We start from the raw sequence: 14388 nt of genomic DNA on the forward strand, positions 1-14388 counted from the left end.
CAATCACGCGTTGGCGCATCTTACCCAGCACTACAAAGCCGGTTCCCAGCTCGTTGGTGGTGCCACAGCTCTGGTAGAAAGTAGCCGCTCGATGCCCGCTTTTCCATACCTTTTGTCCCGTCCAGCAAAGTTCCTGCAGTGCTACGACTTCGAAGTTGCGTGGTTGAAGTTCGTCATAGATTAACCTATCGCAACCCGGGAAGCCGAGCGATTTGCAGTTCCATGTTCCGAGTTTCCAATCGTAGTCCTTATTTCGTCGCGTAGGTCTGTGCCGATTGTTCCGATCCGTATTTCTTTCTTCGGTATTTGCAACTTTGTTTTTTTCCAGGGCGGCTTGTTGGGCCAGCCCCAACCCCCTGTCTCGCCGGGGGACCATCGTGCACAGCTCTGTTTAGAGTCCCACGCTGGCACTAGGACGGTGATCAGCCGCTCCTAACATGGAGAACAGACGCCGTTTTGAGCCGCACCTCCATGGTGAGCAGACGCTCAGGTTTGGTGAAGCATTTCCTCTATCACCGTACTATGGTTACCGCGCCAGTGTTCGCGTCGCACCTCTTCACTTTGCTATTGCCGGACTGGCAACATTGCCCAGGCTACGCCAACCAGCTGTGTCCATGTTTCAGCTGGTAGTCTTTTGTTATCATATGACTCGAGGAGGCGTGAAGTAGGAACTTGTGAGGACCAGGGCTAGGTTTTCCGCTCCTTCCAGGTTGTCACAGATCACAGATCGATGAAAGAAGCTATTATAAGCTAGCTTCTAATACAAACATGACTAGAAACGGTTCTGTACTCAAGTTATTAAAGAAAGAGAAAGTCGATGAAGAGAATCGATCAACGTTACTCAGAGGCGCGCGTGCCTTATTTGTTTACCTGTGCACCAAAATTTGTTCGTTATAGTTTTTTTTTCAATGCTACATGAATTCGAGGGACATATTCTCAATAACTATATTAATCACTACCTAACGTAACATTTGAAGGACCTATCATCTTGTGTAAACAAAACTTGTATGATCGTTTTCGCGCTTTCCGAAGTAGGAGGAATGGCAAAACTTAGCTAATTCTCGTCTTTATCACAAGGCTAACTCTTTTGACTGAAGTGTAATAAAGAATATCCGTCAAACACTTTCGAAAACATTTTTTGATACAACAAAGTATCAAAATCTAGAGAAAATTCATGAAGTTCCCTGGGTAGCAAACTTGATTATTGAATTATTAATCAACTCTTTATTCATCAGAACAACACTAGAATTAACCAGGAGAAGCTCATAAGTTTTGACAGGCGCACCGGCGCAACCATCGGTAACACTAGTTTACAGCATTTTGAACTCGGTAAGGTGATGATCATTTCCAATGCAAAATCCTACGCTGAATTCAATGCCGTGGTCAGAAAAAATTAAAGTAGAGCCATTTTTGAGATATACAAAAATTTTGATTTTTTTTAATTTTGGACAATAGTACGATTACTAAAATGTCAATATCTTTGGAACTAGTGCACCAATTTTAAATCTTTTTTATGAAAATGAAGCTAAATAAATTTGCTATCGTTCACTTGAACATTATGTCTTAATTAAAAATTTAATTTTGAAGTCATTTAAAAATTTACAGCATTTTTTTTTTATTTTTCCTGTGAATTTTCCATAAAAATCTTGTTTTAATCAACATTTTTAATGGGATAAAAAGATTCAAAAAATCATTCCATAATTTATTATTAAAGTCCATTCAAAACCGGAGAAAATGAGCCTTTAATGGATGAAATCGGTTGGAAATTGTCGAAGTTATGAGCATTTTTGTAAAACACTTAAAAATGTTGCTGAAATACAACAGCTTTAGAGTTCCTTTTCTAGGTGTCGTTGTAAGCATCCAAATCGCATGTAAAGTTTTCATGGGCGATTCTTTTCTCTACATATCAATTTGATTAAGGCATATCAGGATTTAAAACCGAGTTGATACAAAAGAAATTTATTTAGGTTTTATTAAAAATGATTGAGAATCGAATGACTTTGTCTTCGATGTTTTGAACTTGTTTCTCGAATCAGAAACCAACAATAGTCACCCATCATTGCTTCATCCCAAAACCCTTGGTGACGACGTTCCATCATCTTCATTTGTTGGTGAAAACGTTCGCCATGCTCATCACTCTCGTCACCAAGATTTTCCGGGAAAAAATCCATGTGAGAATGTAGGAAATGTATCTTCAAAGACATATTCACACCTGTGTGCAGTGAAATAAAAGGATTTGAAATTAATTATATGTAACAAACACAATATTTTTGATTTATACCTATTTTCTCATAATTTTTGAGCAATTCATCGACGGCTTCCTCATAATCTGGGCTTCTGAAATTTCCTAAAAAGGTTGTGACAACACGCTGGAACGATTTCCACGCTTCTTCCTCATCTGGTGTCAAAACTGTATTGAATGCGGAATCATTGAGCAGTTTTTTGATCTGTGGGCCAACAAATACACCTTCCTTTATCTTTGCGTCAGATAAATTTGGAAATACTGATTTCAAGTACTGGAATGCCGGCCCTTCTTTTTGCAACGCTTTGACGAAATTTTTGAATAGCCCAAGTTTTATATGTAGTGGCGGAAGTATTATGCGTTCTTTTACCACAAGAGGATCATTTTTAACGTTGTCTTTACCAATTGTGAAATTATCCCGTTTTGGCCAATCTTTTCGGACGTAGTGTTCCTTACGAGCTCGACTGTCCCATTTACACAAAAAACACATATATTTTGTGTATCCCTGTTGCAATTCAGTCAACATGGCAACCACTTTAAGATCGGAACAAATTTTCCAATTGTGTTGATTGTAATTTATCAAATTGAGCAATAGAGCCATTGATTCATACGTTTCCTTCATATTAACGGCATGAGCTAATGGAATAGAAGGTTTCTCATTCCCTTGATGCAGTAAAACGGCTTTCAAGCTCAACTTGCTGCTATCGATGAATAAACGCCATTCAGCTGGATCATATGGCTCACCAAACTCTTCAAACAAGCCGTTTACGTCATGGCAAAAACATGCCTTGTCCTTTGTAGAATAATATTTGTCAAATTTCTTGTGACGATTCCTGTGACAAGAAATTTTGACCTCCTTGCTCAGCATGTTGTGTTCTTTCAAGCGTGATGCCAGTAATTCGGATTTCTCCTTCGATAAGTCGAGATCTTGCACCAAATCATTAAATTCGGATTGTGTAAACAGTTTTGGGTTTCTTTCCAATTCCACCTCGAAGTCTTCCTCGCATTCCTCCTTGAATTTCTCCTCACTTTTTGTAACGGTCGATTCAACAGAGGGCGCTCGTTTCCGCTTTGGATAAACAGGATACGGGACCGAACTTGAATGTGGAACAGGTTTTGTCATAGAAGCCACTTGTGGATACTCAACTGTTTTGTGACGTCCTTGTTGCTTAACTTTTGTCAAGCAGAAATAACAATCCGTTGCATGACAAAACGGTCGACGCCATATGGTGGGCATGTCAAAGGACAAATAGCGACTGACAGATAACAAATAAGTGAGTTAGTAAGTAAGACATTAACACTTATCAAAAATAGATGAAGTAAGATAATGTCGATCAGGAAAGAACAAAGCACTACCATGCTGTACATAAATTGTTTATATGAAAGTTATTCAAAAAATCAATTTACCTTGCGCCTGACATCCACCTAGCCAAGCACGTTTTGCACGAACTACATAATACTTTTGGAATCCACGGTTCGTCAAAGTCTCCAGGATCAATTTTAAAATAAAGCCTGTATGCAGTTTGCAACGAAGCAGTGAAATTGACCGATTTTGTAAATATATAGTTGCCACACGCGTAACAAAACTTTTGAGGATCATTTTTACACTTGAATTCACGTTTTGCCGTATACATCGTTAAGCAATGTTAAAGAAAGAAAGCTGTCAAATTGAGTTGGTTGCGTTAGGTTCTCGCCGAGCGGTCTCACAAACACTAGCGTAAATTATATTGTTGAAGATATCCCATTTAATTTTGCGTGACAGCTGGTAGTGTTAGTGAAATGCACCGTATGCGTACACGTCCGCAGAAAGGCTTACTGGAAGTGGTGCATGAACCTAGGAGCGGGACAACGGCCAATCTTGGAACATTCAATTTCCATGATTTTACAAAAAATTTCATAACTTCGACAATTTCCAACCGATTTCATCCATTAAAGGCTCATTTTCTCCAGTTTTTAATGGACTTTAAGAATAAATTATGAAATGATTTTTTGAATCCTTTTATCTCATTAAAAATGTTGATTAAAACAAGATTTTTATGGAAAATTCGCAGGAAAAAAAAATGCTGTAAATTATTAAATGACTTCAAAATTAAATTTTTAATTAAGACATAATAAGACATGAAAGATATTTATTTAGCTTCACTTTCATGAAAAAAAGATTTAAAATTGGTACACTAGTTTCAAAGATATTGACATTTTAGTAATCGTACTTTTGTCCAAAATTCAAAAAATCAAAATTTTTGTATACCTCAAAAATGGCTCTACTTTAATTTTTTCTGACCACGGCATTGAATTCAGCGTAGGATTTTGCATTAGAAACGTTGGTCAACCACTAAAGTTCACACTTTTTATGTTGTTTTGTAAACTAGTGTAATTGAGAGATTTACAACTGACAAGAGAGTTTTTGCGCTCTCTTTCTCCATTACTCTCTTTGCCTAGCAATCAGATATCCAAGTGCACGCTTTAGGCACCCATACATCACAAATGTTCTTCTAATTTAAACGCACACATTCATACCGGTCTGCAAATATGATACACGTCCAAAGTGTACCAGACTGCTGTTTCCGTGTTGCTACCGTTTGACGCGTGACTGCTGAAAGTTTCAATTACAACTAGTGGTGCAAACCGCCATGTATTGTGGAAAATTTGTGGTATGTTTCAAGAGGGTATAGAAGGTCTGCTTGGCTTACATCAGACATTGACCATTCACAAACTTGCTACCCGCCACCCAAAAAAGCTCGCTTTAGGTGCACATGCTTAGAAATCAATGCATTAAGGATTAGGCAGACCATCCCAACTGAATTTAATCCTTTTTGAAGCAAACCAAGGTCGAAGATTTAATTGAGCCACACCATAAAACAATGTATTCATGGTCACATGTGGTCTGGAGTAAAGAAGTACAGCTATAATGTGACCATTAAATCTATAAAAATCTTAACGCATTTTTTAAAATTATTTACACCTGTGTAGTGCACAGGTTGCACATGTGGACGGGACGCCACTGACGTTACTTAAGACCTAATGCAGGTACTTTATTTGAATTGAGATACTTCATTTGAAAATTTATTAGGTATCCCATTGGATCCACCTATGAATTTTATATGTAACAGAAAGGTATAAGTTTCTGATCGAAATGACGTTGAGATTAACTGCGAATACCTGCAAACCTGCAAAGATAGTGTTAAAATATTATAAAAACGGATGTAAAGCCTTAAAACGAAAAGATTTCGATTTGCTTCCTTCTAAAAAAATATGCATCAACTTTTCAGAACATTAAAAAAGTGGTAAAATTCAAACAAAAGTTAAGGGTTGTGTCCAAAGCACGACCGTATTGTTGACGTAGAACTACGAGATTGTTCTGCTCCATTCACTAATATATTAATAACAAAATAAATGGTCATTATTCAAATTTTTGAAATTGGGCCTTTATTGAATAAATCCTAAAATTAGGCTTACCTTTGGTCGCTTTCTTGTTAGCTCGACACATTCAAACGTATTCAGCAACGGTTTGCGTCTGTTTCACAGATTTCCCTGCCACCTGGTCTCTCACGTGCTTCCGATAATCGCGGAGATATTTAGCAGCCATGTGTTGAGACATTTTGAAGATTTTTACAGAATTTCTCAATAGACACTTGTTTCACTTCGAATATTGACTCTATCCAACGCGGAGTGTAAACACTGAAGCACTTACTGTACCAATTGGAATTTACAGAGAATGCAACAACGCATAATCACGGCGAGCCAGACGACGCATGGCGGTTATCGCGAAGAACCTTGTGATGATGCTTGGCGCCTCCTTTACCAAAAACCTTTTCCTCCTTTGCCACTACCAGTCATTGTTGCTTACTTTGTAGAAGAGTGGACTACCTAACACGCCACCACCTTCCTACTGCTGCTTTTGATACTTATGCTGCCTGCTCACCATGACGTCCGAAGCGAAAATGACTTGAGGCTACTTCTAAAATGTTTGTTTATTTACTTACTGTCTTGTGGTGTACAATTATTGTACATTTCAATTGATTTAGCCCGAAAGCTCGACATCTTTGGTGATTATGTCTATAACAAGTTACTGTTTGATTTTAGTTTGAATTATCGTTTGAGAGAAGTCGGCGGTGGGGGTCGGGAGTGACAGTTGCGTTGTAGCGAGCTATACCTGTATTATGTTTTCAAATAGAATTATAATCCAAGTGACTCGATTTGGATGACTTGGTTTGGGACGAACGTGTATTTCATGAAAACATTGATATACTTATCACTTTTTATTTTTACATTGGACAATGCTTGACATTTTCACTTTTTCAATAGTTTTTTTTTGTTAAAAGTCATCAGTCGGAAGCATTGTTATTGATGCGTATAAATATTTCTGATCGATTGGTCATAAAATTATTGAAATTGGTCCAGGGGCAGCTGAGTTATTAATGTTCAAAATCTTTCATAATTTTGTTACATGTTCCATTTTCGGTTTCCACAAAGTGTACCTCCATATAGAAATCCCAGACATAGTCCTACGTCAAAAAAATTATAATAGAAAAACGCTTTTTAAGGAGGTACTACCGTTTGTACTCCATTTTCATGAAGAAACATTCTAGATGACATCAAAAAGATCCACTCAATAGTTGCGTCGCAAACATCCATGTCCCACTTTTTTTTGATTTCGTCTCACTGTGCGTCACCGAAATTGATCATAAAACTGTGAAAATGGTCTTTAAATGCCAAAAACAGCTTTAAAAGAGTCAAAATGGCCCAAAACGCCTAAATGTATCTTCTACGAATATACTGAGATGAATAGCAACGGGTAAAATAATTTATTCCCGCTAAATTGCCGTTTCGTACCATAGTTCACTGTGCAGTGCGCAGAAATTAGCCAAACCGTAACTTAATTTTATATACCTAGACCTAGACTACTTTCACAGACAATTCGATGGATTGAGAAACACTATGCTACATAAATGTCTACGGATTCGCATCTTTCAAACATAAACATGTACAAAGCATCGTAACATCCCTCTCGGTAGCTCATCAGAACTGTCTATCGACTAAATACCTACTGAAGTATTTCGCATGCTCTCTTCGAATAGATCCGAACTTAGCTGCACACGGGTGTGGTGGCGGTGGGGTGGGACCTTCCGTTCGAGTCACCACCATAGCTCAGAAACACGAACCACTATTGTTTTATCATATTTATACTGCATACTACTACTGCTTCAGTCTGGATTCGGTTTCCCACGGTACGACGGTATTTGCGGTGGGCAGGTCGCAAATCGCGTGTCCACATTCACATTAGCACGATCGAAATCCCCCCATCCTCGTGGTGTCCCCTTCTTCGACATCCGAATCGCGTTGACATTAGAAGGTATTGTGGTGTGGTGTTCGCTACTTTTTTTTTAATTGCTCGGGCACCCGAAAGTATAGTGCCGCGCGCGCGTTGCTCTCCTAATTCATGTTCGTGTGCATGTATGGATGGGGCGCAGTTTGATGCGACCGTGATTTTTAGCAACTGAGTAAAAATAAAATCCGAGAAAAAAACGGGCATACTGCTATCGTCCGTGGATTTTCTTTTGCGCGCGTGAGTTCAATCGGAACGGTCGATCAGTCGGTGGCGCTGAAGAATAACGACGACGACGACGACGACGCTCATGCTACTAATGCTTATGTAAAGTTTTGCGCAAAGTGACGGAAAATCAATGACCGGATTCGGGAGTGTTTTTGTGCAAGATAAAGTGCTGAAATAACTGGTGTCAAAGTTCTGTGATCGTGCTCTCCTCCACTTTGGATTCGCAAAAAGATACATGGTAAAGTCGTTAGCTTGGGGGAAAAGCTTTTGCCAGAGTGGATTGATTTATGATCGACTGGAGTGCAGCTGGAATACGTAATCCAATCAGAGACAACAGTGGCAGAAGAGTACATATAAAAGTTTCTCGTTGTCGAGAGAAGCGGAGGAAATCGTTGGCCAATTGCTTGCACCGAAAGGAGTATATCAGAAAAAGTGAGTGAAATATTGTGGCTAGAGGTATAGACTACAAATGTTGGTACCACTTTAAAGTTATTACAAAAACATGCTGTTGAAATTTCGATCATTTGGACAGCGTCCAAATAATCTTTAGTACATAACAAACTTTCGCATAATAGAATTTAATAGACGACACAAACTCGCAGGCTAATTTCGCGAACCCGGTCAATGCTTGATTAAGTTTTCGAATCGGGTGTAATTAAGTTGATTTAATTCTGGTGATTTAGCAAGCCACCTCCCTGCTCTCCACATTGAGACCATCCACTAATGAACGAGAAGCGAGAGACGTGTGATCCTTGACCTGAGTTGCTTGCTCCCTGCCATGTGACTCCCCCGACTTGTGTACGTTTCATTTCCATCATTTTGCGCATTTTTCCGAAACCGTGCTTGATTCTAAAGGATAAGGTAGATGCTAAATGCTTTACACATTTCTAGGTCATTTCTTGACTCATTTGTCACATTTCGAAGCGGTCGTGGTTTGTTTTGTATTTTTATTCAATACATGATCGACGAGCGGGCCGGGATGCTAATGATGGACGTTAATTATTTCGATGCATTAGCGGTTAGTGGGATTTTGAGGCGAGATGTTCGATTATGAGTAGCTTGGTTGTGGTTTTTGTTTTTCAACTTGTCAACACATGTTCCATAAAACTTGGATATGATTCAAAATGTTTATTGACTTGTAATTGAAAAGCGGTAATTGGAACATGTGTGGGATATTTTTATTATAAATACAGTTATTACCCGATTTTGTCAGCCCATCCACTCATCAGATCTATATCTTACAATAATTTCACACAACCGTAGTTCTGAATCTTTCTCGTTCATCTTTAAGATGGATGTTTAAGGTATACATTGGTGCAATAAAACCAGTTGGCATTGGTTTCGTAGAACATTAGAAGGGAGCTGGCAAAATCGGGTCATTACAGCTGCTGGCTTATTTGGCAATGGCAGTTTGTACAGCGAGCCGAACAAAGACGATAAATTGTCAGCATCCCACGCTATCATTTTTTTTTTTACGTAGCACTACGTCTGTGATTTCTATATGGGGGTACACTTTGTGAAAACCGAAAATGGAACATGTAACACAATTATGAAAGATTTTGAACGATAATAACTCAGCTGCCCCTGGACCAATTTCAATAATTTTATCACCAATCGATCAAAAATATTCCTATGCATCTGTTAAAGTTAAGACTTTCTCATTTTTCAAAATTTCAATATTGAAAATTGCAAGAATGTACAACTGTTGCTATGATAATTCAAATTACCGATTGACTTTTAAAAGCGATTTCCCTAACACAGAGTTCAAAGTTGAATTTCATCCGGTGTCACCAAACGATGTTTATTCAATCACCGCGTGGTGAGTGGTGGTGTTCTCCAGTTCACAACGAAAGCCTGCCTGCAAGGAGCGAGCTGCAGCCCACATGGAGGAAGAAACCGCACAGCTATTGATCGGAATCAGTAGCTCTTCGTGAGTCGCTGTGGCTCATCTATGTCAAGCGCGTCATACTAAAGAGTATAAACAGAGAGAACCCCACTCAAATTCCAATTCGTACACAAAATACAAGCTCCTGCTTCAGTTAACAAATAACATTTATTATATAGAACCACGTAGTCCTACGTCACCATTGCGTACAACCCCATAGGGCTGTTCCTTGAAGTTTTTCATCTTAGAAATGATGATTAATTTCAAGACTGAAGAGAGGGTACAGTATTTTCGATATCAGACATTGACAGTTTGCAGTCCTTTGTCATGTTCTAAGAATGTTTGTTCTGAATCGAAAAATAAATCATAGTTTCAGATTTTGAAAAGTGTGTTATTATGATAAATGAGGCATCGCTGGACATGAATCTAAGAATACTTAAATTCAACAGTAAGTCATGATTTTTATTGACCGAATAACCAAGGTGGCCACTGGGTTAAACGAAATCAAATTCCCATTATTATTATTTTTCCTGTTTTTCAGAGAACATTCTCCATGAATTCGGAGGAGGATTCAAAATTAATTAACACTACGACAAACTTAATTATGATATGGATACAATTCCGATCCTACCTCTCATGATCACCTACGGATGAAATTGTTAATAATTCAATCATTCAATCATGGAATTCTGAGGGGACCTCCAATTGAATATTGGCAATAATTTCTAGAGAATCTAATTCTTTACAAAATTTCAAGCTAGTTTGAAGATAGTTTCAAGGCAATTTCTAAGCCTTTTCGAGGTACGTTATTGGTACAATATCTGCCTCCGCACCCTAGTACTGATATTTTTTTATTATAGTCACTTTAACGCACTTGGGTCATTCGTGACTTGTCTGGGGGTGAGATTTAAACTCGTGACTTTGGCGTGAGAGGTATGGATGCTAACCAATACGCCGTGGTCGCCCCTGTACTGAAAATTTCAAACTAGGGAAACAGGATTTTTTTTTTCAATAATTAAAAGGAATACATGCTAGTCCTTGTCACTTTTTATGTGTTGTTAATAGTGAAATGACTAGAAGAAGAAGTAACAATGCCTGTTAAATTGGGAAGTTAGTTTAAATTAAATTCAAAATTCAAATTTCTTGAAAGAATTGATACTTTTGATAAGCTTCTCTGTGTACATTGATCAGTGCTTATCTAATATAGTGCAAGGTAAAAGCGGCTCTTGCTGAAATTTATTAATGAACTCGGTGGCAAGTTGCGTAAAATGGACTTGTGCCTAAACGTATTTTATAAAACGGGTGCATTTTCGTGGTTTTTAGTTTTCGGATTTGAAAGATTATTATTATTATTTATCTTTATTAGGGAGGCTTTCAGCCTTGGGCTGGTTCGCCTCCAGAATTTGAAAGATCGTCGGTTGCATATTTAAAAGATTTATGGTCAAATCGCTAGTTTATCGTGTATTTTGTGAAACTCGTCGTCGTCGTCGGTGCCGGGTTTGCATGGTTACAACAATTCGAGTAACCGTATGATGTGATATGAGGGGCTCGGTGACCTAAGAGCTTATTCATCCGTTCACCATGAGTCTAATCTCAGGTCCATACACATTCAAGATTTGCCAATAGTTTTATTTATTAATATGACTACATAGTAATAGCAACAATCAATACGAAACTAACGATTTTAAATTGGCTCACCACTTTAGTAGCCTATTGGTCCCAAGCAAACGATTAACGTACCCTATTCTAGTTGAAATTCTATTACTACACTATGTTTGTTTTGATTCGCTATGAAAGTTTGACAGATAACATCAGGGGTGTGTGGATTCATGCAGAACATGCAGGGGTGAGTGAAATAGCTTGGGACTGCTTGGGACCGTTGTTCTGGTACTGAGTGAGCCAAAAATAATAATGATTTTCTTCGGGACCCAGTGGTCTTAGAGTTACCTCTATGGTAATAGCAGCAACTCGATGATTAAAAAGGAGCTCGATTGCCTAGTGGCAAACGTTTTTGCTTACTGAGCAGAGGACCGTGTGTTCAATCCCAAGCTCCTTCGCGATATATGATCGTTAAGTCATCGTTTACCAAAACGAAACCTGCTGCAAACCCAACCCTTTTATCCAACATCCCAGTGATTCCTCATGGAAGTGCAGAGAACTCCTCGGCATCCATCAAAGCGAGTGTTACGTCAACACATTTCTACCCATTCCTTTCTTGACCTACGTTCCGGCGCGGCTGACGCTGGTATTGCCTAGTTGGAGATCACCAGTTTTTGCACATTGAGGATGAAATATAGTACCAAGCATCGTCTATTGGTTCTCTGTGTAATTACAGCTGATCTGGCAATAACAGAGTAGCAGCATGCTCAGAATTTCATCATACTTTGCATAACTGTTGGCTATGGGCATTAGCAAATTTGTGCTGGAATTCAGCCATTGTGATTTGGCATAATTTTTGTATAAATTCGATATGTTCCAATAAACCACACCACGGAAACAACTCATCTAATTAATTTGACGTTTGGGACAACGTTGTAGGAAACTGAATTTACTTTTCACAAAAACGAAAAATATCCTTAAAAAAATCAAAATTTAGGTCAACAAATGAAAAAAATCAAGTCATTTTTTTAAGAGAATAATTCACAGGGAATTTTAAGCATTAGGGGCAATGAATGTAATGTCAGCCTAAATGCCTCTAACTTGAGCCCATACATAAATTCAGCAATCGACTACATTTTCAATAGCGACCAAAATATCTTTTAGTACCGTCCCAATGACGCGTTCATCTAGATAAAATTGATAAATAGCAGATTGTTAGCGATGGGCCCAATCTTAGATCCAACAACAGACCAACATTAGAGCCATTTCCCCTATTTCATCCACATATAGAAGTGGCGTTCCAGAAGATTCTGCCGAAATTTCTAATTCTAAGGAGAGTTTCATGAGAATCCCAAATATAAAATTCAAAGAGATACTCTCAACGGTATTTTGAAAAAATAATTCCTAGGAATTCTGAGAAAAATCCCATGAAAATACTTTCTAAATTCTAAAAGGCATATCCAGTGATTTCAGAAGAACATTCCAAAGGAAATTAATGGAAAAGTATGGAGAGAAATTAATGTAAATGTAAAGCAGTCGAATTTCGAACTAGTAACTCACTGTTTTTTTTTTTTTTTCATTTGTGCGCCCCCGCTCACCTCAAATCCATGCACCCATACATTGTAAAGAATGCATTGCGCATTTTTCACTACTGTAGGATTATTTTTAGCGCATGAGTGTACCTTGGTGTAAAATGCGCAATATCATTGCATGTAAACACAATTCAGTTCCTTCTTATTGACACTGGGATATAGGTAAAAGGGGTCTGAAATTAGCTGACTATAAAACTTAAAAGTACGAACTACTAAAATACTAACATTATAAAGAGAGATAGAAGGATTAGTAATTTCCATTTAAATCCACTACCTTATTTGCTTGTCCTTGACAGATTCGCGTATTTCGTCTACAATGTAATAACAATCGAGTATTTGTACAAGACACTGAAGAAGTCTGCACATTGTAGACGAAATATGCGACCAAATTCTGGAATGCTTATAATTTCCTTTCCTGATGTATTCAGAACTATCATAAAGCTCAAGAAACTACTGTAAAATATTTGCACTTTCCCTGAAGTTGATAGAATTGCTCTGAAGTTCTTGAAACTTCTCTGTAATTCTTGCGATTCTCCTGAAGTTTTTGGTACTGTACTGTCTTGGAGTCTCTGTACTTCTGTTAAATTCTAAAAATTTATCTTAACTACTCCAAGAAACTATTGATGTTCTCTGGACTGAAAAACTGGGAACTTTTCAAAGCTTCTACTAATTTTCCTAAAATTAATTTAACTGCACCGATCTTCCCTGAAGTTCCCGCAATACTTGAATCTTCTCTGAAGTTAACAGAACTTCAATTAACATGTTTCTGCATCATCCTGCTGATCATTGGACTTTTCTGAAGTTTTTGCAATCTTCCCGAAGTTCTTGGAACTTTCCTGAACTTCTCAAAGTTTTCCTATAATTTTTAGAACTTCACAGGAGTTGTATGGACTTCTACAAAATTCCAGATATATTCCTAAAATTTTCAAAATTTCACCGCAATTCTATGGATTTTCAACAGAGCTTCTTCAAGGTCTCCGTAGTTTTCCAGAAGTTAAAAGTTAATAATTAATGCAGTTTTGAGATTACACTGAACTTCCGCTTTCAGCATAATTGTCCCATTCGATAAAACAGCAAGCTGAGAAAAACTCTATTGAAGATTTTTCTCTCTATGGGTTCTTATGGATGGGACAACATGGTTTTGGTATTTTTTGTGACTTTTTCGAAACAAAGTAGGAAACTTTCCATGTACATTGTAAAGTGATAAAACTTGACAATCGATTCCAATGAATAACTAATTTTCACCAAAAATGCTAATGGGACTGTTATGCCGCGCAGTGAAGTTCTCGATTTTTTTTTTAAGTTTGTAAAACTTCACTAATTTTTCATGATCTTCAATCTTCCCGAAAGTCTAAATTTTGCTTACGTTTTTGATGCTTCCATGAAGTTATTGGAACTGCCCTAAAGTTTTCTAAGCATTTAGGCGTCCCAGAATTTCTCAGATCATTTTAAAAGCTCTCACCTTACGTTAATTGAACTGCATTGATATTCTATGTTCTCCCTTGAAACTCCCAAA

General features: G+C 37.8%; 1 protein-coding gene across 2 annotated transcripts in view; it reads left to right on the forward strand.

The window, feature by feature from the left end:
• Positions 1 to 14388, forward strand: part of LOC135708155 (trifunctional nucleotide phosphoesterase protein YfkN) — a 107220-nt gene that overhangs the window by 41452 nt on the left and 51380 nt on the right. The window contains exon 1 of one of the 2 annotated variants that reach the window (XM_065230151.1): positions 7815 to 8228. The exons of the other annotated variant lie outside the window; for it this stretch is intronic. The gene's annotated coding sequence lies outside the window, so the exon portion shown is untranslated. Of the gene's footprint in view, positions 1 to 7814; positions 8229 to 14388 lie in introns of those variants that run through there. 2 annotated transcript variants of the gene reach the window in all.

The sequence above is a fragment of the Ochlerotatus camptorhynchus genome, unplaced genomic scaffold, assembly GCF_037179485.1.
Source record: "Ochlerotatus camptorhynchus isolate MF236.1 unplaced genomic scaffold, CSIRO-AGI_Acam_v1.1 ptg000328l, whole genome shotgun sequence".
NCBI classification, from domain to species: Eukaryota; Metazoa; Arthropoda; class Insecta; order Diptera; family Culicidae; genus Ochlerotatus; species Ochlerotatus camptorhynchus.